A 26,815-nucleotide genomic window follows, 5' to 3' on the forward strand; every position below is an offset into this window, starting at 1 on the left:
GTTTATGTCAGGTTTACGAACATTTTTACGAAAGCAAAATTGAAATAAACTAATTTCATGTGAGTATATTTTTCCCTAACCAATCAATCAAATGATAATACCATTGGTAATGGTCACGATTTTTATTTTCGAGCTTTTACTAATATCTAATTACACTCATTTTTTTCCTATAAGGAAATAACCAACACTGAAGCTTGCAGGATTCTTATTTCATCCCCATTCCTAAATCAGAGAAATTGATTTCTGTCCTACATCAAGACACAAAACAGCCTTTAAACAATACAAAATCTCTCGACTGTCCTTCACAACACATACTTTACTCGTACTATTAAAGCGACCTTGAGACTAGAATATCCAGAATGATGACCTTCACAACATGTCGACTTAGGAATAACGGCACATTTTTATGTTTTAGATCATCATTCACAAGTCTACCAGACATCACTAAATTAATATTCCAACTGTTACGTTACACAATGCGGTATTTTTTCTATTTCTTATAGAATCTACTATATTTTTTCATTACATAAAAAGAATTTTTTTTTCTCAGCAATTTCTGTTTATTCTCCTTCAAACACTGCACGTCATATTAAATCTATCATTTATGGTGTCATGAAATAATTAATTCATTGTCACTTACCTATTATTCTAAAACCATGTAAATGATTGAATCAGCTTCTCACGAAGACATAATCCAAAGTAAACTTTCTTCGAAGCTCTAGGTACTCCACTACGCTACACAAACGACCTTAAGGAAACAAAGGGACTGATTACTGTATATTCATAAACAATGGTCAAGTTTTATATAAGATTTTGCATTCTATTTCCATACATAAACTTTAAACGATTTTATACTTACTCGGAGCAGACATCACAAGATGACTTGTCCATCCACTTGCTGAAGTCGCGAGAGAAATTCTCGATTTCACCGTTGTCTTCCGCATTTAAACGTGACATTAATCAATTCTTGAATTAAATTCAGGTCAATTGAACTTACGTGTTGAAAAACGCTATTACACCGCATAAAAACCGTAAATTAAACATGACATTAATCAAGCTTGAATCAAATTAGGTCAACTAACTTACGTGTTGAAAAACGCTATTACACCGCATAAAAACCGAAAATTAAACATTGAATTAAATTTAGGTCAATTGAACTTGCATGTTGAAAAGCGCTATCACACCGCATAAAAACGCATCCATTTATTAAAAGTGAAAGGAGACCCATTAGCAATTTTCAATATCGCCTACGTTGTCTCAAAGATGAATATTGCCAACAAGCTAATCTAAAACGATAACGAGTTCGCGGATTCCGAGTGGTTGTGTTCTTGAGCTGAAAATGAAACTGGATATCAGCATTAGTTAAATGAAACTAAAATTCCATACCTTTGTAGAATCCTTATCGTTGCTAATGAAGATTTCAGATTAACCAGAACGATACAGAGGATTTAAAAACGGTATACTGCACCAAAAGTTAATATCATAGTTTACATATGTAATCCCAATGCTACCAGGCAATATGTTAAACTAGAAATCATTATAAATCTTCAATGCATTTACATTTTAACGAAATCTACACTGGACATAAATTTAACTGCAACTAGAGCGATCCAATAAAAGGTAATTAACTATAGTTTGCTTTAACACAAAAAAAGTAGCTACGGGTAGCTATGACCCGACATCGGTACATTCGCTACACTGCAAGATCTTAGCCTAAAGATTAATTCGCTTTGCAAAATACTACGGCTGTTATAATTACGCTAGAGTGAATAAATTAATAAATGATATAAATTACATAATCGATCACGTGAATGATATACGACGTTCCTATCACCAAGGAATAATATTAATGAGATCCCTTTAAAAGGTAAAAGACAGTATGAAGAAAGGGATTGCAATAGAACTGTCTACTTTAAATTCCCAAAGAGAGACTTAGAATAATAATTTATTGTGATTTGGAGACACAAAGGTATAACAGTAAATTTTGATAGTCTTTCCAGTATTTAACAAAACGATTAAAGAAACATTTAAATAGGTTAGTGCTAACAGCTTCTATATTTTACTAGATTTCAAAGATGGAATCAACGCGATTTTCCCTAATCTATACCGTTCTGGTTAATCTTAAGTCTTATGTTGTGTGCAGTTGGAGAAAGATAATTTGCCTACCCTTAAATGCTACTGTGTAACTATGCTCACATTAATGGAAGAGAATATATATTAAACAGGAGATATTTCGGTACAATTGGTAAAAAAGACAAAAACACAAACATCATTTAAGTGGTAACAAACATATAGCGCAACAAATGGTCAATAACAAAGATATAGGACAAGCATGCAAAAAGACATTTTACCATAATAGGAAACTAAAAATACACAACCTCCAACAGCACACTAATTACCAAATAAATCAGGTCAATAAATGTCGGTAATATAAAATATAAACCCAAAAATGTTCACCATACACTTATCACTAAAAATAACGCATATTCTTACGACATAAACCAATCAAAATAATCCTACATATACATATACATTAACTCCTCTGAAAAGAAAATATATTACTCATGATGGAATAAAGGGCGAGCATAAGTTCCACCATCTATAACATTATTGGACATACATGTCTGTACAAATAAACAGGTCACTGCCAAGTAATTGGCTTTGGGTTTTAATATTTTCACCTATCGCTGTTTAGGAATAAAAAGTTAAAGGCTGGTACTATTTGTTAAATCATGAAAAGCTTACTTATCTAACTTAAACTATAACTAACTAACTATTCCGCACTGAACTCATCAACATTATTGATTTAGCATTACTTGAACGAATAAAAATACTGTAAGACAGCATATCTAATTAATTCTAACATCAACATGAAATGAGACTCCAACTGCATCACAACATAAAACCTCCTACCTCTTGAAGAGGAAAGACCTGAAAGAATAGAAATAAAAATTATTTTACTTCCCACAAAAACAGAGTAACCTAGGAATTTAGATTATTTTGTTATTTCCGAAACTTAATACTTTCGAGCAGTTAGAGTCAGGAATATAAGACTCGTTCTCATAAAATACAAGGATTACGAATACACGCTAAACACTTTCGACAACAATGTTCGATTTTCATATTCCCGTGTTAGAAATTAAAGAAAAAAGAATTTTTTCTTTAAAGTATTAAACAATACAGCAATGGTCTAATTCAATTACTAACATAAAACAGATTTCTCAACAGACAGCTTTCTAATGTATATAAACGACTAAGCATGTAGAGATACATAATCATTCAGTTAGAAATACGGTCGTAAATTTATTTTCCAAATAAATAGTGTCTCCAATGAAAACGTAACTTTTTGTAAGTGTCCTATTAACTACCGTACAAAGACATACGCATACTACTGTAAAATCTTTCTCCGACTAATAAGTGTAACCATTCTCGCCAGTTTCTGTTTCCCTAGTTACGTACACATAAGACACAAATACTGTATTCTCTCTCTCTCTCTCTCTCTCTCTCTCTCTCTCTCTCTCTCTCTCTCTCTCTCTCTCTCTCTCGTTATCTTTTATTATAGAGTTGGTGTACGAAAAACTCATTTCATCTCCTGTCAACTAGATTTTTACAGGCAAAAAGTTATTAAAAAATGGGTTAAAGATGAAAGATCAACAATCAACAGTCCCATTTCCTCCAAGGCAGTGGTTCTTAACCCTTGAGTTGTTTCGCCAACCTATTTGAATCTGTTGTCAAGGGTTTATGGACTTGTCTTCCCCTCAATATTCCCCAAAAATATAATTTGTTAAAAATGCTGTATTCAAAATCCCCAATGAATTAATATCTAAGCAAAGGTTTATGGTCAGATGACTTTATTGACGGGAGACATTTCCAAACATCACCTTTTTGTATTTAACCGTTGATATTTGGGAAGTGGAGAAAGGTGAGGAGCTGATTATAATATTAGCTCTTTCCTTCCTCCACGATGATTAATATTAACTTAATTAAATTGTAAATTTAATATCACGAAACGCACAAGAACTTTAAACTAGCTAATGTATTTTTATATAATTTAACTACTGTCCTGAGTTTTTAAAATCACAAGAATATAAAATCTTTTTTTAAGATAATAGGCAGCCATGGTTAACTTGGATAAGTTTTTGCGTTGCCGCCAAAAAAGTTTTTCTTGTCTACAGGAGAAAGAATCATGATTTATGTTGTGCTGTTCTTAATTATATTCCCAAAAAGATCAAAGATTAATCCCATATACCAAAATATTTCCATATCAATCCTGTAACTCTCCTCCCTAACTATAAATAATATGGAGACTAACCAATATATGCTACAGTATATGCTACACACAATTGAATAATTAATAGATACGATGCGTTCTATTTCTCTAAGCCTCAGAAATCGAAAACTTTGATACAATACTGACATAAATCCTGAAAAAAAAAAAAAACAATATTACGACAATAATAAAAATCATGCACGCATTTGAGCCATGAGTCATAACCGAAAACTTGGAGAAATATTAATCATGGGTCTACACTACTCATTTTCTCTGGCCACAAGGTATCTGTTTAAGTCTTATAATGACCGAACGAAAAAATAAATTTTCCCCCAAATCCTGCCCTTCGAATCAAGTAATGTTCCTTTCCTTCCTCGTTTCTCTAATTGCTCATTTAACAAATGCCGTGCAACAGAAAGCCAGGACTTTCACAACTATCCAAGTATGTATACACCTTTCCATCTAATTCCATTTTTAACGATAGGTTAAAATAACATGGCAGTTCATAAGGGCCTTCCTTCAGCACCAATTTTCTCAATCATTATGGTTAACAACATGTACACATAAGAACGTCTTTACACCAGTTTTTTGCCGCCTGTTTATTAACCCTGATGAAGAAGTAACTTTGGAAAACATTTTCACCTTCGCAAGGTTTTTCATATTTTCTTTTTATTTTTATATGTAATATCATCTACACTCTACAGTATACCCTAGCACTTTTCTTCATTTACTTTATTCCCAAAATGATGATAACTATTCATTCTATCACCTTTTTACTCAAGTTTCCGTATCTGGTTTCATCTCAGATTTCACCTTTTTATATCGTTCTATATTTCTCCACGCATTTTGTTATCGCAAACATATTCTTTCTGCTATGGTGATAGGTTGACAGTTTCTCTTTCCAATCAACTTAAGAGTTTGCAGCTGCCTTTAGACTTTCTCTCCTTTGTACACACGTCTCAATCGTCTTCCCAGTCTTCGGCAAGTAAGAAGTTTAAGACCATTTTCTCTTTTAACTACAATACGTACATCTTGATTCCATGACAAATTCTTCCTTCATGTATATATCCTTTAATGTGTCCCCATATACTACTCATGTTGGAATTTGTTAAGCCTTATTCTAATAGTTTCGAGCTTTCCTATTTGGATGATAGAATAGTGGAACTTACTAATTTTTCTATTTCTCTCTGCTTTTAATTATTGATCATCTGTCTTTTTTTTTCCTCCAACTATCAACTCGCCTTACAGCAATCTACGATATGTTAGGCCTACCACATCTGATATAAAAGTGCTATAATTTTCCTTGATGATATGCTTACTTGGCAGTAAAAGTGGAATAAATTTTCTGAATTCTCTGGCTTGTTATTATGTTAGTAAAATGTCTAAAAAAATAACTTTGCTGCTTTTCCACAATAATTCTTATCAACCTCAGGAAAAACGATTCAACTCCGTCTCGTTCTGGGTTTGTTTTCAACTATTGGAACAAAATACCAATATACTTCTCCATCTGGATTCTAACTCAAGCTTTATTTACCTACCATTTTCCTAATGAACTATAACATGGTCAGTTCATTTGTACTGACTCGAGTATCCTTTCGGAAAGACATTTTTGCAATTGTATTAATAACCTTTTCCTAAATTTCTTTCCATATTTCCAGATTGCAATAGTACACAGCCATAAACTGCATTGTTATCTTTCTAAGGTTCAATTATTATCTTCCATTTATTTGTCCGACTTTTATAACACTTAACTACATTTTGTATATAAACTTTTGTATGCACCACATGTATACAACCCTTCACAAAATCTTCAAAAGCATTCCCATTCTTTAATAATATTTATTCAGTTTTTACCTATATGAAATAAACATATTGCATATGAAGAACATAGTATTTTCCTCAAGATAATGTTTAACCAACTCTTACATGAAATCTCTCTTTTTCTGTAACTAATATTTGTTCAGAACTGAAAACTGAGCCAAAACTGCTTAAAGTATACTTTACTCACCTCTCCTTGTAAATTGTATGGTAACTGTGTTCTGTGGACACTTCGTTGCAAATCTGAAAAAAAAAAGATGATAACAATTTTTAAGAAAAAAAAAACAACAGTAATCCTGTGAAAACAATAAATGAATACAGACATTCATCATGAGATGTTAAATATAATTCTTAAAATACAATCATATCCATGTGAAATATACTTGGGTTCCAAAAAACTTTAAAATAGACACAGAAAATGGAATTATCAATTCACCATCCCTAGAGCTTAGTTGGGTAAATAATCATAAAATATCTGAATCATCATCATATACACGAGTGAGAAGCGTGGCCGACTATTTTGGCGTTATCTTAATTATCTGATAAAATAAAAACTTTGTGCCGAAAACGTTGACGGATTGATTAAAAACAAACCGAAATGTATCAGAATAGAAATATTTTCATCCACCAACATGATTATTTACAAGTTACTCCCTTAAATACAAAAATTTTAGGAGTGAAAACTGAAAAATCAAGAAGCACTTTCATTACGGAGAGTACAGAAGCGTGTTTCTTTATATAATCCTTTACATTCAATAATGTATAAAGAAGAATAATACTTGACTTATAGATGGCATTGCTCCAAGTGTAATTATTGAGGTAATTTTCAGATTTTCAACAAAGTTATGACCTTATACTTGGCTTCCATTTAATATTCTAATTGTAGGCCAACATTTAAACCATCTACATCATCTGCGGATGATTATTTGAAGGTAACAGAAATGTAATATAGAAAAATAAATATATATGTCTATTCAACTCTGTTAAATGCAAAGTACTATAAACATGGGAACTGACAATTATGGGGGTAATTGTATACTAGAACGACAACAACAATAATCATAAATAATGGTGATGAAAGCCTGGTAACTGATACAGTTATGGGGTCCTTTGACTGGCCAGACATTACTATATTGGATCCTTCTCTCTGGTTACGGCTTACTTTCCCTTTATCTAAACATACAACGAATATTCTGGCCTATTCTTTACATATTCTCCTGTCATCATACACCTGACACCACTGAGGTTACCAAATAATTCTTCTCTAAAGAGATTAACTACCGCACTGTAATTGTTCAATGGCCACTTTCCTCTTGGTAATAGTAGAAGAGACTCTTTAGCTATGGTAAGCAGCTCTTCTAGGAGAAGGACACCCCAAAATCAAACCATTGTTCTCTAGTCTTGGGTAGTGCCATAGCCTCTGTAAAATGGCCTTCCACCGTCTTGGTTGAGTTCTCTTGCTTGAGGGTACACTCGGGCACACTAATCTATCTCATTTCTTTTCTTCATGTTTTGTTAAAGTTTTCATAATTTAAATGGAAAATTTTTATTCTAATGTTACTGTTCTTAAAATATTTTATTTTTACTTGTTTCCTTTCCTCATCGGGCTATTTCCCTGTTGGAGCCCCTTGGCTTATACCATCCTGCTTTTCCAACTAGGGTTGTAGCTTAGCAAGTAATAACAACGATAATACAAAGGGAAAGATGGAGTGTCAAATGTTTTTTAAAGCTGAAAAAACTTCAATCTCAGTCTTCTTTCATTAATATATATAGCACCTTCCTAATTATCCATAAAATATAGTACCATTGTCTATTGGCGAACCGATGTAAGAAGAGAACTGGTTAGCTCCATGGTGAGGGGGAGGAGGATGCAAACTTTTTTTTTCTTTACCATTCAAACTTTTGACGAGAGTTTTAGAATTGTGTTCACTTATTATAACATTGACATTAAGAATGATAGAATAAACTACATGTAAAAAAAGAAAAAAAAAAGCCATTCGATTGTGTTAATTGATTAATTACGTCGATCAATACATTGTGAGTGGGTGGAGCCATATTGGTGGTAAGGGACCATGAAAAAACACTTATAGTCCTCTACCCATCAGGAAATTCCCCCCCCCCACCCCACCCCCCACCCCAAAAAAGTAGAAAAAAATGAGAGGTTTAGTCGGGTCTAGCTACTGGGGCAGACTTGTAATTATCGTAACAGCAGTTGAACGTATGTCAAACCCGAATACCATAAGCACTTCAATATACAACAAGAATGATTTTATTTTTACATGTTAAGCAGTAAAGTATAAAAAAAAATTAAAATATCTGTGATACCGTGTCGTTTTCAAAAGACTATATTGTACAATTATTAGTTGAAGTATACAGTAGGTGTAGGCTACCACAAAGTCTCATCAAACCAATTTTTTCCTGATTTTTTATTTGTTAGGCTACATCACTTGTTGGAAAAGCACAATAATATAAGCGCAAGGGCCCCAGAAGGGAAAATAGCCCAGCGAGGGAAGGACATAACCTAAAAAAACAAGTAATGGACCATATAAAGCATTTTCTATTTTAACAGTAACAACATTAAAATAGATCTTTCAACTATAAACGATAAAATTTGAAAAATACAAAAGTACAGAGGCTATGATACTACCCAAGACTAAAGAACAATGTTTTGATTTTGGATTCCTTCTAAATGAGCTGCTTACCATAGCTAAAGTCCCCTATACCCTTACCAAAAGGAAAGTATCTATTGAACAAATATAGTGCAGTAGTTAACCTCTTGGGTGAAGAAGAATTGTTCCGTAATCTCGGTGTTGTGAAGTGTATGAGAACAGAAGAGAATGCAGAAAGAATAGGCAAAGCTATTCAGTATATGTGTAGGCAAAGAAAAAATGAGCCGTAACCAGAATAGATACAATGTAGTACTGTCTGGCTTGTCAAATAACTCTCTAACGGCAGTATCTCAACGGGTGGTTGGTGCCATGGCCAACATACTACTTGCAATTTCTATTTAATAGTATAATGTTAAACGCTCCCATTTATAAGTAAAATATAAGATGCTTTCCACCTAATATGGAAAAGCCATGAAAATAATAAAAAGGAATTATACGAGAGACACAGGATTGTGTTGTTACATACACACCAAGTAGCCACGATTAATAATGAAACTAGTCTTGCATGTTAGATACCTTTGTTTTCAGACAACTACCAGTGTTGAACAGTCATCCACCAATTTGTGACCAACTTAATTTAACTTATCTAACAGGCGTAGCTAAATTTCGAATTAATAAAATATTTACAATAATCAAGTAAATTACTTAACCAGACATATGCCCTTTATCAGTAACATAACCATTTAGACTAAGGCAACAAGTTCATTTTATGGTCCAATCGACTGCTAAATGACTGATCTGGCATGGGATATAAAGGCTAGGCAATGACAAAAAGTATACAAAATAAATCGGTTTCTTACATTACCCGAGCGATATTATTCTAAGTTTACGCCACAAAAGCTATTTTTCTTTCTAAATATCACTTATAACCAATCATTTCATTTGCAAAGATTTCCATTCTACACAGGGCCCATTTCATTTCCATTGTAAGGTACACCTGAAACAGAGCACGGTAAGCATCACTTGGGCTTGAGCATGCTCAAGGCCAATAGAATATTGTTACTATCATTATTGTTGTTGGTGGCTGTTGTTATTATTATTATAATTATTTTATTAATATCAAAAGTATAATAATAATAATAATAATAATAATAATAATAATAATAATAACAGTATAATTAAATGAGATTATGGATAAGCAGTCAGAGACAGAGGAGAGAAAGAAAGCGAGAGAGAGAGAGAGAGAGAGAGAGAGAGAGAGAGAGAGAGAGGGGACACGTGTCTCAGTTGTACCTAGTGACGTCACATTAATATCTGAGCGAAAGCTGCGCGTGGGTTGACCTGTAAAATTCTATTGGCCTTGGGCATGATATTCCATCTTGTTTCTCCTGTTTTTTTTTTCTTTTGAAGTTTCTATAGTTTATATATGGAACATCCGAAGTTTCTATAATTTATACAAGGAACATCCAATTTGATGATATACTTAAACTATTTTATTTAGATTTTTTATTACTTTTCTGATTGTTTATTTCCTTTCTTCATTGGGCTATTTTTCTCTATTGGAACCCTTGGGGTTATTGCATTCTGCTTTCTTAACTTGAGCTGTACCTTAGGTTGTAATAGTAATAATAATAATAATAACAATAATAATAATGTCTTCGGAATTCCCGTATGGCACTTAGCTGCACCATATTTCTATAACCATCTATTGTGCCTTCGTTTCCCAGTCCCGTTGTTCTATCATACACTCTCCAACCTCTCAACTTTTACTGTATCGTACAAGTGTGCCGTTTTCAGCCATTACTACACTTAGGCGATGGATGGCATTTACGATACTAGAGCTGGGCCATACTGCTAAAATTACATGAATCGAATCATTTTCTTCACTGCTAAGTTCTTTGTAAGAACTAGATTCTAAAGATCTACAGTAAAATTCCCTTTCAAAGTGGAAATTTCCAATTACGTGCATACAAAAATATTCGTATCAAAATTACATAAGATTGCCTTGGATTTGGACTTTTTCATTTGGCCCATATACTGTAGCTGCGTACTAGGTCTGGAGGTCATTTAGTGCCCAGGTAGGCAGTTTTACTGTCCAGTTAAAGTTGAAAGGGGATAGACATCAAGATGGTAAACTAAGACGAACTTGAGGTATGGTAAAATCAGACAGCCTTTCGAGTAGGTCTAGCGATTACGGGTCAAGCATTCCCCAACCGCAATTGGATAACTGAAACTATCACGTGATACAAGCTCGTGTTAAATTATACGTTTTTTGACTTTGACATTTTCACTATCAAAGTGATGTGGCATTCCCTCAAATTTCCCGGTAGTGCATAACTGTATGCAATAAAATATGATCAACAATAGAAGATAAAAAGGGTGATAAGCATTCATTGAAAACAATCGACATGCAGCTTGTTTTGCACAGGCTTCTCTACTAACAAAGGGTATAAACATTATATTGTACATTGAAATTAACACATTCCAACCGAAATACAATATGAGAGTAATTTAGTGGGGAAAAAGAGATTCAAATATGAACACAGTACGTGAACGCATTTTAAATTCGAACGAAGTTATCTACAGGTTTAAATGCCATAACGAATACAAACAAAATATAGCGCGTCGTATAATCAAAACAAATTGATTAACCTCTTCTGCTATCAAAACGAAAAAATACTCAGCATTTGCATTAAATACAATAAATACAACAAGCAACGGAAGAAGAAACACCCTCATACTAACTTACCTCATCGTCACCACACACCCCAGACGAAACATGGCCGTGGGCACACCTTCCAAGTGAACCAATAAATGAGCGATGTTAAATGAGTCCACGGACGGCGGGAGACTAGAATCATGGGGGAGGGGGGGAAACCACGCTTACTCGCTTCCAGTACCCCCTCCCCCCCAACAAAGCTCATTACAAGGAGACGCTATTGTTTCTCGAACAAATATCGCCGTCAATAAGACACAACGGGTTTTTAAATGTTTAGTTAATGAACGCTGGAGAACGAACTGCACCTCATGGTGTCGAACTTTATTATGTCGTTCATACGAATGAAATGGTGATAACACTATGCTCGTTATATATTTGGTAATCGCGTTGGGATTTTTATCGTACAATAGTAGCCGTACTTATGTATTAAGAGCACTAATTTTTAATGAGATTTCATAGCTTAGACTTTATATCACTTGCTTATCGGCATCATTTTAACGTTCATCTTTTTTCTCGAGAGACTGTGGTTATTGTGTGCAAAAATGATGTTATCAACTAGATCTTAGATTATCTCATTTTTTGAAAGAGACCCACTGTATATATGTCAATACTTCATTTGATTTCTATTGAGCATGTGGCTCTCTCTCTCTCTCTCTCTCTCTCTCTCTCTCTCTCTCTCTCTCTTTCTATATATATATATATATATATATATATATATATATATATATATATATATATATATATATATATATATACTGTATATATATATATATATATATATATATATATATATATATATGTGTGTGTGTGTGTGTGTGTATGTGTGAGTGTGAGTGTTTGTGTGTGTGTGTTTTATTCCACCTTATGCCTTATTCTCCACGTGTGAGGAGTATACTGTAGCCTTGTAATTTCTCAAAAAGTCTTTAGGAGTGAAGTTAATTCCTGTCTTATTTTCTTGACCACATAGAAATGATACCCATTAGCAGCTGTGTTGACGATACATAGGGAACAGTCCCCAGACTTACTACGAAATGGGCGTAACTTCCTCTAACGAGAGGAAACCGAGCAGAGGCTCATGTCACAAGCCCCCAAAAGAGTGACTCCAGAGCAAAAGAACACAACAATCATTGCTGTGTACATCCTTCACCGGCCGGATCTTCGATGAAATCATGCTCAGTAAAACTCCCGTAACATTAGTTGCAAAATGTGCTTACAAGTGAGGCTCATCAATAGTGTGTTGAACGCACCACATACCCTGAGCTATTCACCCAATTGCTTACCTTTTACCTCCAACTACAAATTACATCTATCTCACTCATTCACTTAGAACAATTTCCTATTCCAAATATTTTACAAACCGAGGCTAACAACTCAATCATGTTACCAGCAACAAATGATTCTTTCCTAGTGTCTCTTCTTTCTTTGAATTTTAATTGCCTTACCATCTTCCTCAATTGTTACTCGCAATAGCATTCTGAGACTTGGATTAATCATTCAAGTGATTCATCACTCAGCTATGCTTCTGTTCTAGCGTCTACTACGAAATACTGCACTGACCTAAGATTGCAGTTTCATCAGACGGCATCCCCCTACTTGCATTTTTTCAAGATATACTTTTTCATAAGCATCTCACTTATTCTTATTTCACATTTTCTCTTTATTGATGGATATATCTTTCTTCTTCGATTAATTAACTATTCTATCTATCCATTTTCCTGTGTCACTGATTATAGTTTTAACCTTGTTTCCTTCCAAATACATTATATGTCCACAGTCCATCACTTATTTGTATTTCCTCTTCCTAAATGTTTATGTTCAGAAAGCACATCCTGCTACTCCCCTCACGCGATCTGGGATTTTCAAATATTCCTCGGCTACTCCTACTAACCATTGTTTTTTTTTTTTTTTTTTTTTTTTTACTCCTACTTCACATCCCATCGATTTTTTCTTTAAACATTCTCTGTTGTTTCTCCGTATATAACTCATATAACTTTATTAAACTAAATCACATCCACTTTTTCTCTTTTCACTTTTCACTTCAACTTGAAGCTATTACAACTTTTACCTCAACAAATTAATAATCAGTAGACCTATACCTCCCACCTCTAGCCCTCTCACAATTACAACCTTCAAATAACACTTTCATCAATTCTCTACTAACACAAATATCAAACTCCATCCTCAAAATTTTGCCTTACCCAAGAGTATTCACAAATATTCCTCTTTGGAAATCATGTGTTTACAATCATCAAGTTTCTTTCAAAAGATATTGACATAGCGTCTCCATTCACCGAAAGAAGTACACTCCACTCCATCGCTTCCTCTGTCGCATACCTTTACGTTAAACACTTCTGAACACAATGTATGTTTTAAGTTCGCTAAACTTTACTTATGCACATATTTATATTGAACATTTTGTTGATATATATATATATATATATATATATATATATCATCATCAGCTGTTACTAGTCCATTGCAAGACAAAGGCCTCAGACATGGCCTTCCACTTTCGTCTGCTTATGGTCTTTCTGTGCCAGTTCAGTATATATATATATATATATATATATATTATAGATAGATAGATAGATAGATATAGATAGAGATAATAGAGAGATATTTATATGTATATAAATGTATATATGTATAGACATATACGTAAATATATCCGTTTAAAATATAAATCTATCTATACATTTACTGATAATCCCATGATGACGACACATGGATTCAGCTTCTTTACAAATGGATTTTTATGCTGCAGGAAAATTCAAGGGAAGCACGCGAGAAGTAGACGGAGGTTACACTGAATATATTTTCTGTATCTATGGAGGATAATGACATATACTTTCAATAACATTTATTGAATATAATGGAACCTCTGATAACTATATAATAAGTGGTTTATTGTTATTTCTACTTATCATTAGGCATTTGTTCTAAATCGATAATGTTTTGTATTCTCTCTTAGTCTCAAGCAACTATAAAACATATGTTTTTTTCACCCTCCTCATCAATCAGCATTTCTTAAGATTGATTTGGAGAGCGATTGTTGGAGGGAGAGAAAAGTGTCCCAGTCGGAGGATTTCTTAAAGCTGTTTAATGAATATTCAGGGAATGAATAATGGCGGAGGATAAATGTACGATCTTTCTCCCCCCTGCCATTTGCAACAAAGGAAAAGGCAGACGCAAGCAACTTTACTCTCCTGCATCATTTCAGAATATATCAAAAGCCTTATGAAACTTTAAGACCGACCATTTTTTTTTTTTTTTTTTGAGAATTTTATAAAGGTGATATCCACTTTAAAGTTTAACTTCAAATCTTTCTTGTTAGTTCTTATTGATAATTCCGTGTTTGATATGTAATAAGTTAGTGATTAAGAATATTAAGATTTGTAAGCAGTAATACTTCTCATTACCTTTTAAATTCTATAAATTCTTTCCACATAATTACTGTTTAAACATGGGAACATGGTATTCATGTTTCTAATGCAATGCATTATTCCAGTAAGATCTCAATAAACACTTCAGGTTTCCCAGTGAATCTAGAAAGGCTTAAAGGCTTACATTCTATTATTATGAGAATAAACCTTCTGGTTCCATTAGGATTGAAAGGGTAAAATAATGTAGTGAAGAAACGTGAATGTTCTCCTAGTATTTATGTAGAGCAGTCAGTTCCCGATTAAACCTTCCATCTATTCGGATGTTTTCCATTAAAATATAGGAATCAAATCTCAAATGACACGCAAATAGGCTTGCAAGTTCCCTCTTTCAAAGTAAATTACAATTAATTCGCTTACGGCCTGCCAACGCAAGAGCCCGTCTTGCATAAGGCACGCTTGCAAGAATGTAATAACTCAAAACCACTACATAATGGGTACATTACATTTCAGTCGGTTATAGAAGAGATTTCCATTTCTCGTCTTATGCCGTCTTCATTCATTTTGTGCGACTACATCCCAGCGTCATGCACATTTCCCTTGAACTGTTTTTCTAAAGTCAAAACGTTTTATTTCTATTTTCGTCTGGCCATCTTCAAGTTTTGACATTATTTCTCAAGGCTACCGAAAAAGACAGAAAATGTACTGTATCTCAATACGTCCCAACGTGTCAGCCCTCTACAAAACTGATGAACAAACCTCAATCCACAACATTTCTCCATTTCCGAGGGTGAAGGAAAGGAATCAATCTCTCTCTCTCTCTCTCTCCTCTCTCTCTCTCTCTCTCTCTCTCTCTCTCTCTCTCTCTCTCTCTCTCTCTCTCTCTCTCTCTCTCTCTCTCTCTCTCTCTCTCTCTCTCTCTCTCTCTCTCTCTCTCTCAGGAAGGTTTTCACATCTCCAAATGAAAGATGTTCGCTGTCAACTGCAAGAAGGGAGCTTCCAATCACCTGCCTTTACTGCATAACCCCTTTCTATGAATTCATCTTTTATGAATACAAAAAAATGAGAAAAAAGTGACATTGGCACCAAAAGGAACCTGCGAGTAGCTATTCATATATTATTATGTTCTACCATAATCATAATTCCTTTCCTTAGCAAACAATTTTCATTTCAAACTCGGTCAAAATAATTATTCAGTCAAAAAAAAAAAGAAAAAAACGCAATGAATAAAATGACGTTAGAAGGGGAGGAAAAAAGGTTACGAACCCCACTTACCACTACCAGATTGATACCCCAATCCACATATCTGCTGTTATAATTACTTTGCAACAGTTCTGGAATTATTATTGCAATTGGCATGTCACTCATATGACAGATCACGAGTTACAATTCTATGAACTACGTATGGTGCGTTGTTTAGGAAAATTCATATATTTCGCGTTTCATACGGGAGGCCTTGGCTCATTCAAGTGTCCAAATGAAATCAACATTAGTCATACCAACAAATAGGACACCAAATCATTCTGATGCTGATAAACATAAGTGTTCAGCTATCATTATCTATTTAACAGAACTTTATTTCCTTAATTGAAATGTTCATTCAATGCCGGTGTCTACTAGTATAACATTTCGTTTTTCTTTCTCAAATAATTTCTTTACTATAGGAAGATCAAGGCATATAATTGGCAAAACAATTGTTGAAAGTCGAAGATTTTAACGCCAAACTCATAATAATGAAAAAGATGTCACGTTACTTTTATAATTTAGCCAACAACGTTATCATTACCAATATTACTGTTTCATTTCCTTTTGCTACTTAATGAAAATAATAATAATAAAAAAAAAAAACAATAACAATCGAACAGAAAAACAACTGTTACAACGGCATAAACATTTTGATAGTGCTAGTTTTGAAACCCTCCTTTTAATCACCAAAACCAACACCCCATAAGTGTTTTATTTACGAAAAGAATGATAACCTTATTTACCGTCAGATAACACAGATGAGGAAAGCTGAAAAACGTTCATTGGAAAATAATATTAGTTGAAATCATAAAACTACTCTAACAGGAGCATTAGCCAAATGAATATACCACTGCAATATCTAGATACATTTGAGAAACTCCAATTCTTGGACATGAAATATTTTTCTGTTTGACTTAGCTTCCATGTCATTTGTTTTGAATAATAGTGCCAATCTAATTTTTGATAAATAATATTCACAATCAAAGTTGCGAACCTAAGATGAGTATATCTTTAATTAAGTATGAATTATTATATACCTTAGGTAATAACATTCTCTTAAATAAATACTTTTTTTATTTATTGGCATAATTATCAAATAATGCATTTATGGAACTGACTGATCATCAGATTAATTTATATGTAATTCCAATCGACAATTTCTGCGATGGTTAATGAATGGTAAAACCTATATTCGTTCCGATAGATCCACTTTAATAACTATAGATATCATTATCTATAATTGCTAATAATTTGCCAATAATATTTGACTCTTTGTCTGTATATATATATATATATATATATATATATATATATATATATATATATATATATATACACACACACACACTAGTGTACACTAGCCGTCAAAGATGACGGCTAAATATTTAGACAGATATGTACGTACACACACAGATTCAACCATTTCCACCTACTCTCCCCTACCCGAGAGACGGGTAGAGACCGAATAGTCATACGTTTAGCAATGCCGCTCAGCGTGACAGGTAAGATATATATATATATATATATATATATATATATATATATATATATATATATATATATATATATATAGCTCGGCACTTGCTCCTTAATATATAGAAGAGATTCTCTAAAAAAGAAAAGTATTTAATCTGACGGTCCTACCAGTATTAACGAATCCCTCAGAAACTTGGAGCCTTACTGAAGCCTTAGAACAAGAGATAAGTTTCAACTTAGAGAGCTATGGGAATAACACTAAGAGACCAAAAAAAGAGCAATATGGATACGAGAGCAAATTGAAGTAGAGGGTATTCTAAAAACATGGAAGAAAAAGAAATGGACATCGGTAGGACATATGATGAGAATGACAGATAACAGATAGACAAGAAGAATAACAGAATAATCGAATGGGTCTCTGGAAATTGCAAAAATGCATGGAAAGGAAGAGACGACGGTGGATTGACGAGCTAAGAAAATTTGCGGGTATAAACTGGCATGGAAAGATCATAAAGAGATGCGAGTGGAAGGATATGCCTAAGGCCTTAGTCATGCAGTGGACTAGCAAGGGCTAATGATGATGATGACAATAGTATACTAATATACAATATGTCTTGGTGGTGTCTAAAAATCGGAAGAACATCCCTCCGGGGACCAGGCCAACTGAGCTCCAGTTAAGCTTAACATTTAATGCCGACAAGTGTTTCGAATTACTATTTTTGAGTTTATTCGGCAGAAGTACATTAGTTGATCAATGAAATTATACTATAATCTAAAGACTATGGCCGTGGAAATTTAAAATACAAAAATATGTGTAAGACGAAACCCGTCAGGATTCACATAATGTTTTCATTTTTACTTATTATTATTATTATTATTATTATTATTATTATTATTATTATTATTATATATGTATACATACATACATACACACACACACACACACACATATATATATATATATATATATATATATATATATATATATAAATACTGTATAATAACAAATGAAGCCGTTTCTAGTCCACTGCAGGATAAACGCCTCAGACATGTCAATTAATTTTCTGGAGTTTGGCCAGTTTTCATCACCTAGCTGGTCAGTTGTGGGAGCTTTTCGTCTGATAGGTCACAGAAAACCAACATGGTATGGGTGGCCTTAACTAGTACAGCTATGCTGATCATGGCAATACACAAACCTTTTAACCACACGTGTGTGTGTGTGTGTGTGTGTGTGTGTGCGAGTGTGTGTGCGAACGTGCGCGCGGTCGCGTAAAAGTCACAGGAACACATGATGCTCAGACCCAATAAACAAAAAAATTTCAATTGTAAATACACTATATGTAAAATAAAAAAAAATATTCATGCAAATATACGATGATGTATATATGTTATGAATTGTAATATTGTAAATGTGTATTTGATAATAAAAGATAAAAATAAAATATACCACAAGAAAAAGTGGAAATATTGAGTGACTCCTGACTTGTTTCGTCTTTACATTATCATCAAGACGACTGATTTATTGATAAGAGATTTTTACAATAGGTATGGTAAGCTGAGAGTACGAATATACATATAAATATTTGTGGAACACAACCTAAAAAAATAAACCACTTGTATTTGAGACAACACGTTACAGCACACGAAATAATAGTATAATTGGCTACTATAAGGCCGATTATCTATGGAAATTTTCACAATCAATCACAAATTAAAAGCGCAAAAACTGTAAAGAAACAATGAAAAATCCGAAATGTAAAATGAATTGTTGTAGTACCTTCCACGTAAAATAACTTGAGAGAGAGAGAGAGAGAGGAGAGAGAGAGAGAGAGAGAGAGAGAGAGAGAGAGAGAGAGAGAGAGAGAGAGAGAGAGAGAGAATATTTCTACAGTCCGAATAAGAAAAAACGAGTGCATAGATATCTTGCCTTAAAACTTTTGTCAATATTCTTCAAATTGAGTTTTAGTACCTACAACGTACACCCAAAATTAGACGTTTCATAGGAAACAAAAAGAATTCAAAGCCACAGCTTCATAGCAGAATTATTCTATTGACGATCAAGGTAAATTACTGGATGATTTTCTCCATATTCATAGAATAAGTCAAAGGGCCATTTCGATAAATCGAACCGAGACTTGACTGCTGTTATTGAGTTTCCCCGAGAGAAGAAGAATCAAGTAAAAAGTTCGTGGTCGTTGCACCCGATGCAACCCATTACTGCAACACATCTTTAACCCATCTGGATCTGGTATTGTCGGGGGGGGGGGGGTAGTTGAGAGGTAGGCGAAGGTGGAAGAAAGAGAGAGAGAGGAGAAGGGAAGAGGTTAAGGATGGCGAGGAGCTGGAGGAGAAGGGAGTAGGAAAGAGGAAGAGGAAGGTTCAAGAGGCTATCAAATTACAATGAATAGCAGGTGTAGTAGTAATCTCTATCTCTCTCTCTCCCGCTCTCTCTGAAAGCAGCATCTTAAATTCTGTAACTGAAAATCGGTTGCGCTAATCTAATCTATACCAGTTCGGTATGATATAAAATGATTACCATCATCGTTTGCGTTCCCTTTTGGACGATCAAAACTATATACAAACGATTACATATTCTTGGAAAAGTATTTAAATTATTTTAGGAAATAGCACATCTCGCAGTTAGGAAATTTGGCATTGCTAATACTATCATTACTAAATGTATGATACCAAAAGTTGTAGACACCCATACACATTTCGTAACCACACTAAAGTTGTGTAATATTTGTTTTATTGAATATAACCCGTTGCTATATGTATATTTCTTTTCATAAAAGTTGGTATATTGAATCATACATTGTTATTTTCTATTTTTGGACTCCCTAATTCAGAAGACAAGAAAAAAAAAATGTCCGCCTCTCTTGTAAACAGACATGTCTGTTTGCTTGAGAACAACTTCATGGCCACAGTTTGACTCATAGAACAGTAAAACTTTCAGGGATTAATTGTTTTGTTGAGACGTGGAAGTGATTCAATTTTGAAAGTCCTCGGTCAAAGGGCAAGGTCGAGCAAAAGTTCGACCTAATTAATCTTAACTCCAAATTTGCACATGGTTGTCACACAGACTACAAATACGCCTACGGTCTAAATTGATTCTGGGAAAGGCAAGCTGGTTAAGAGAAACAAGCTGACGTGGCGGAGGTCAGCACTCTTAAGTGCTTTTCTATTTTTTCTTGTCAGGAATCTGTTTTCTGAACTGGGGAGTTCAAATATACAAATTAACGGCATGTGAATCAATGTATCAGTATATGGAAAGAAATATACTCATAGCAAGGGGATATATTTTATCTAACAATTACTACAAAACCTTTTGCTGGCTATAAAATGTTTACGAAATATTTACGATTTTGGGTATCCTCTGGATTATAAAAAAAAATTAACCGTTCCACACCTGCCTTTATGAAAGATACAAGAGTTAAGTCAGGGTAGAACAAAACTTTAATACCAATATAACCAATCATAAGTTTATCTTTCGACAAAAGTCATGATATGTTGGCTTGTAAGGTTTCAGTTGAATACTTCAGCAATGATATCTAAATACACAGAGAGAGAGAGAGAGAGAGAGAGAGAGAGAGAGAGAGAGAGAGAGACTTTTCCTTTTGTGATAATTACTAGGTTCTGCAACGGGAGGCCCAATAAATGCATCCATTTCTAGTCCTCTGCAGGACAAAGGACTCAGACATGTAAATTCAACTCAGGTTTTGATCAGTTTTCATGACTACTCTGGCTAGTGAGGATTGGTGATGGTAGAAGATTTTCGTCAGACCGCACACATCAAACCAACCTAATATGGGTGGTTCTGACTGGTACAGCTTTGATGATCACGGCGATACGCAAACCCTTTCAAGGTATCCACACTCAGAAGGAATAATCATGTCAAAGAAACCACGGGGAAATTACTGGTTACTTTCAAAATGAAGTTCTACAACCCATTCTCATTTTTCACACTAACATTACCAAGCGCAAAACAACACTAAAACCATACATGATATTTCGTAAAAAAAAATACATGAATAAATAAAAATGCCTGTGTGGATAAAAACATTTTTTGAGCTAAAGGTGTTCCTTTCAACGCAACAGGCAAACAATCGGGCGCGACTCTTGGAAGATTAAATCACCCGTTAACGAAGAGTTTCTTGTTATGGACACACCGTCAAAACAAGTATTTCAGAGATCACTCGGCTTTTTCTTCCTTTTCATATCCAATTTGCCATTTTCGTGACAATGTGTGCGCGTCTCCCATCATTTTTTTTTTTTACAGAATTACTATAAATGATAACCTTCTTGGATCGTTAGTTATACAGCAAATATAATATATATTTTTCTATCTTCATGCTTATGATGTTTTGTATTTATAGCCATTGAATTTCGCAATGAATTAATCTCTCACTTGGATGACAATACCGAGGCGAACCTAGAGCCTATAAGCCGATGGAAATGGCAAAATATTCTCTTGAAAGTGTATTGTGTAGTATTGAATTATTTCAGAGGACTTTAGTTTCCTATTTTGGTTCTCATTATTAAGTGTTTCTTTTTTTTTTTTTAAATAATAATTAGAGAATAGAGTCGATATACTTTCAATACTGATTTATGGCATAAAGTTTAAAACCGATACGTAAGAATAAATCTTATGCATTCCGACATAAATGAACGTATAAATTTTGCCCTGTAATGCTAGGTGATGGTGGTCTTCAGTCGGCTACTCTTGAGAACACCACTTTATAAAAGTGCCCTAAAACCACATTAGTTCAATCAATTCTATGTAAATCGACCTCTCGTCATGATACAATTATTGATGATTCAGTCACTAGTAAAAACTTTCATTTAAATCATCCAATATAACATAAGCAGGAACATTATTCCTCCATACATTTTGACAGGGAGGGAAATTGCAGTCAACATATTGTCAAAAAATTCTTTTCGCTTATCAATTCCGTCGCATGTAAATTGGAAGAACTTTGTTAGTTTATAGCGACATAAAAAACATTTGTTGACATCAAACCGAATTGAATAATAATTCACTTCCAGGTGGTGGTAATACTTTACAGATTCCTGCTTGTGTTAGAAAAAGTGAAATATACATTTTTTTTTTTAATGAGGGAATGAGACCAGGATAAGATAGGTCATGATTGACGATGAATTGAAAATTAAATGCAGAAAACATGTTTATAATATAAAGACAAAAATAAACATAAAGTATGACAGAAGAATAAAATTAATTGAATATATGATTAACTACAACACAAGACTAAAATATAAATGAATTCAAGACACGTACCAATGACGGCTGGGTCTCGGTTCGATCTGAAAGGATTCTCAGAACGGTTCTATTAAATTGCGAATGTCGTTAACAGTCGAAAACACCTAATGGCCGGGCTTCGATTTCTCGAAGCATTCATACTTGTCAAAAAGAGCTAAAAAGAAATACAGCACAAATCAGTTTACATAAAAACTCGATTTCACCTTCGCAGTTCTCTATAATTTTCCATCCATTCTATATTATTGCTGCTTACCATCAATCATTCTCCAACATCTCGGTCCAATCGCCACCCTCCTTCCCAAACGCAAGGGCAGTTACCATGACACCATCACACACAACACAAACTGGCAATGGCCCTGTTGGGTAGCACAGTCGTGTACCTCAAAACGTAAAATGGCGCTCTCCAAGTCTCAAAGATCTAGGTGTTCTTCACCAAGGCCGTCTCGAAACGGTCTTGACCTCACATGGTGTGCTTGTAGGATTTCTTGAGCAGCATGGTGCCAGCAAGTGCTAGTTCTGGATCACTTTGCTTTTGTATGATGCACTGCTGAAATAATGGATTTTAAGGCTTCTATTGATGCGCAGTACCCTAAACCGATATAACTTATCATATGCTTGCTTGCTCTACCTGTCATTATAAGACCAAAAGTCTAAAGAAAATGGGTAAGACGTCACCCTGACCTCCCTTCATGACAACCAGTTGTTAATATCACGGTCATACTCTACCTTTACCCTTCTAATTAAGAGCTAATTACTAACATGCTTTTCTTACTTACTCCTTAGCAGTAGTTAGTTGACACAGGAAATGAAATCGTTACAGCTTTGAGATTATATTTTGGGTTAGTAGTCGAAACCTAGGAATGGCTAATATGGAAATACAAACCATGTGAAAGGAAAACAATGATTTCACACAGATATTTTCACAAAAGACAAATATAAGACAGGTCTGGCTGTAAGCAGGTCGTCATTAAACGGGAGAGAAAGAAATATATGTTAAAGCAAGATTTAACATAGGTTGTTTTTCATAATTGACTTTCAAGTTAAATATAAATTAAAAACCAAATTAGTTTGATTAAATTAAGAAAGTATTAAACCTAATACTTGAGATTTTCAAGACAGAAATAATATAACCCGAAATGAACCGAAAAAAAAAAAATCTATATTGTAATTTCATGAAAACAATTAATTCACATTAACCCAATTATGTACGTATATGGCTTATTTGTATAAAGAAACTTGCTGTTAATTAATATAGGAATACTAATTAAGGTTGCATACTCATCTCTTCATATTGAAGGGACGACAGCAACTTCCTAATTACGGGTTTATGTATTCAGGGAAAATTGAACCATAAAGCTCATTAACCTTTCTTTACCACTAAAGAAACTATGCTTATATTACGGCCGCTCATAATTTCTCATCAACGCTGCAACTAATTTCACTGGTACTAGAACTTTATAAGGTTAAAATCCCCCAGATTTTTTAGCTTCATAATTTCATTTGCTGAAATCGTAATTAGATTTTTTTTTCTAGGAAGTGTATTAGAATTTTTTGTTTCCTTTTCCTATTCATATATCGATCATAAAGGTTAGACTACTTGGAATATAATGAAATACGTATTATTAATATGTTGGAAGTAAAAGGAATAGAGATTTTCTATGGTAGATAGTAGGTTGACCAGGGCAAAAGCCACCCGTTGAGCTACTTCCGCTAGAAAGTTATTGGATCTTTGACTAGACGGGCAGTACTACATTGGATCCCTCTCTCTGTCTACGGCTCATTTTTCCTTTGCCTACACATACTCCGAATAGTCTAGCCTATTTTTTCCACATTCTCCTCTGTCTTCATACACCAGACAGCACTGGGATTACCAAACATTTTTTCTTTGCTCAAGGGGTAAAATACTGCACTGTAATTGTTCCTTGGCTACTTTCTTATCGGTAAGGGTACCATAGCCTCTAAAGTATACCATGGCCTTCCAATGTCTCAGGTTAGAGTTCTCTTGCTTGAGGGTACACTCGAGCACGCTGCTCTATCTTATTTCCCTTCTTGCTTTTTTATGTTTTTATAATCTATTTATGAAACATTTATTTTAATCTTGTTACTGATCTTAAAATATTTTATTTTAATTTATCCTTTTTTTTTTCTCTGGTACTTTACATATTTCTTTTCCTCACTGGGCTATTTTTCCCTATTGGAGCCCTCGAGACTATAGCATCATGCTTCTCCAACTCGGGTTGTAGCTTAGCTAGTAGTAGTAGTAGTAGTAATAATAATAATATTAATAATAATAATAATAATAATAATAATAATAATAATAATAATAATAATAATAATAATGTTGGTTTCTCAAATATGTTTCCGTTCACATTTACTTTTATATTTACCTCATAAAAATATGCAGATCAGACAATGTTTTGTAGAGTGTTCTGTTGTCTAGAATTATGCTTAAACTGGCAGCAGCAAATATCCTAAGGCTATTTTCCATAAACCTATTTACACGTTGCTATACGTTGTCTATTTTAGGGAAGAGAATTAGGCTTAATAACATTAGGCAGAAGCTAGATGGCCCAAAACTAATCCGGTGTGAACCCTAAATTACCTGCCTTAGAGAAATTTATTAGGTTTTAGTTAATTAGTTCAGTCTTTGTATTCAAATAAGGTATGTTAGCATACAGTGAAAAAGAAGTTCTCATTTGTTTAAATTTCATGTGTTATTCGCAAGTGGCTTTTCTCCTGTATATATACAGTAAATGCCACAATAATCTGTTATTCTCCTGACTAAACAATTTTACATATATTTTCAGAGGATGTCCTTGGAAGAAAAAAAAATATGACAATGAAAAAAATTTCCCAAAAATATGGCAATGAAAAAACATTTCCCACTTGTAGTTACATACGCACTTACTACCAGAACGTTGTCCATGCCAAAACAATGTTAATAACTCATAAGCTTTTTGTGGAAATTGTATCCTAAAAATATATATCAAAGACTTAACCGTTCATCGTATAGCAGGTGCATTACCAATAATCCTTTAACTTCTTAATCATAATTAATCTCCTACCTCTCATAACAATGGGCTCTTTAAAAACCTGCAAAGAAGATTGATCAACAACGCCTACCAGTCCTCACCAGTCAATCATCTCTTACATAAACTCTTAAATTCTATACACAATGACAAAAACAATAGTTCCATTACATACTTATTTAAAAAACTATTTCTCAACCATATTCTAGATAGTTTCCCCTCCGCCATAAAAGTATAGTTAGATACGGACAGGATATGCAGTCCTCTGAAGTAAAAGCCCTTTGAAAGTTTAATGCAACAAGTCAGAGGAACATTTTTTTTCAGGTTACCTTGACCTTTGAGCCACACTGGATGCGTACCCAGTTGGGTGCTGATAATTCCTTCGAGAGGAAATCTCTCCTAGACAGTCGATGACCCAACAAGCCAGTCTGTGAACTAAGATTGCGCCTGTGGTGGGAGTAAGGAGCAAGGTCTATAGATTATATCTATAGACCTTGGCAAGGAGTACAGTATTCACACTGTTGCTCTAAGAGGTGACAATAGCCCCCCTGACACTTGCACGCATTCGTGGCACGCACTGGCACGCATTGATGCGCGAACTCGCGTGAACGAGCCGTGAAAATGTCGTGAACAGTGCGGGAACTCGCGTGCCAGAGCGTACCAATGCGTGCCACGCGGGCCCAAAACTTTGAAATGTTTAAAGTTTGTGGCACGCATTGGCACGCACTAAATGGCCGTGAAATAGTCGTGAACGATGCGCCAACTGGAGTGAACTGGAGTGAACAGTGCGGGAACTGGCGTGAACTGGAGTGAACGATGCGGGAAGTGGCGTGAACTTTATAATGAAGAGAAACAAAAAGGAAACGAAAATATTAATGAAAAGGAAAGAAAAATAAACCTAATAAATTTTTATATTTGCTGTTTTAATGTGAAAAGAAAATGATATCTTATTTCAAACTATTTCTATAACTTTATAATGAAGAGAAACAAA

General features: G+C 34.1%; 1 long non-coding RNA gene across 3 annotated transcripts in view; it reads right to left on the reverse strand.

The window, feature by feature from the left end:
- The window catches only part of LOC137632001 (uncharacterized), a 494,817-nt gene that overhangs the window by 183,230 nt on the left and 284,772 nt on the right, over positions 1-26,815 (reverse strand). For 2 of the 3 annotated variants that reach the window (XR_011041987.1, XR_011041986.1), the window contains 2 exons: positions 6,279-6,331; positions 641-2,931 (listed from right to left, as the gene is read on the reverse strand). This is a non-coding gene — a long non-coding RNA (uncharacterized lncRNA). Of the gene's footprint in view, positions 1-640; positions 2,932-6,278; positions 6,332-11,446; positions 11,527-26,815 lie in introns of those variants that run through there. The other variant, XR_011041988.1, reaches the window with a different exon arrangement.

This window comes from Palaemon carinicauda, chromosome 40 (genome assembly GCF_036898095.1).
Source record: "Palaemon carinicauda isolate YSFRI2023 chromosome 40, ASM3689809v2, whole genome shotgun sequence".
In the NCBI taxonomy this organism is placed as follows: domain Eukaryota; kingdom Metazoa; phylum Arthropoda; class Malacostraca; order Decapoda; family Palaemonidae; genus Palaemon; species Palaemon carinicauda.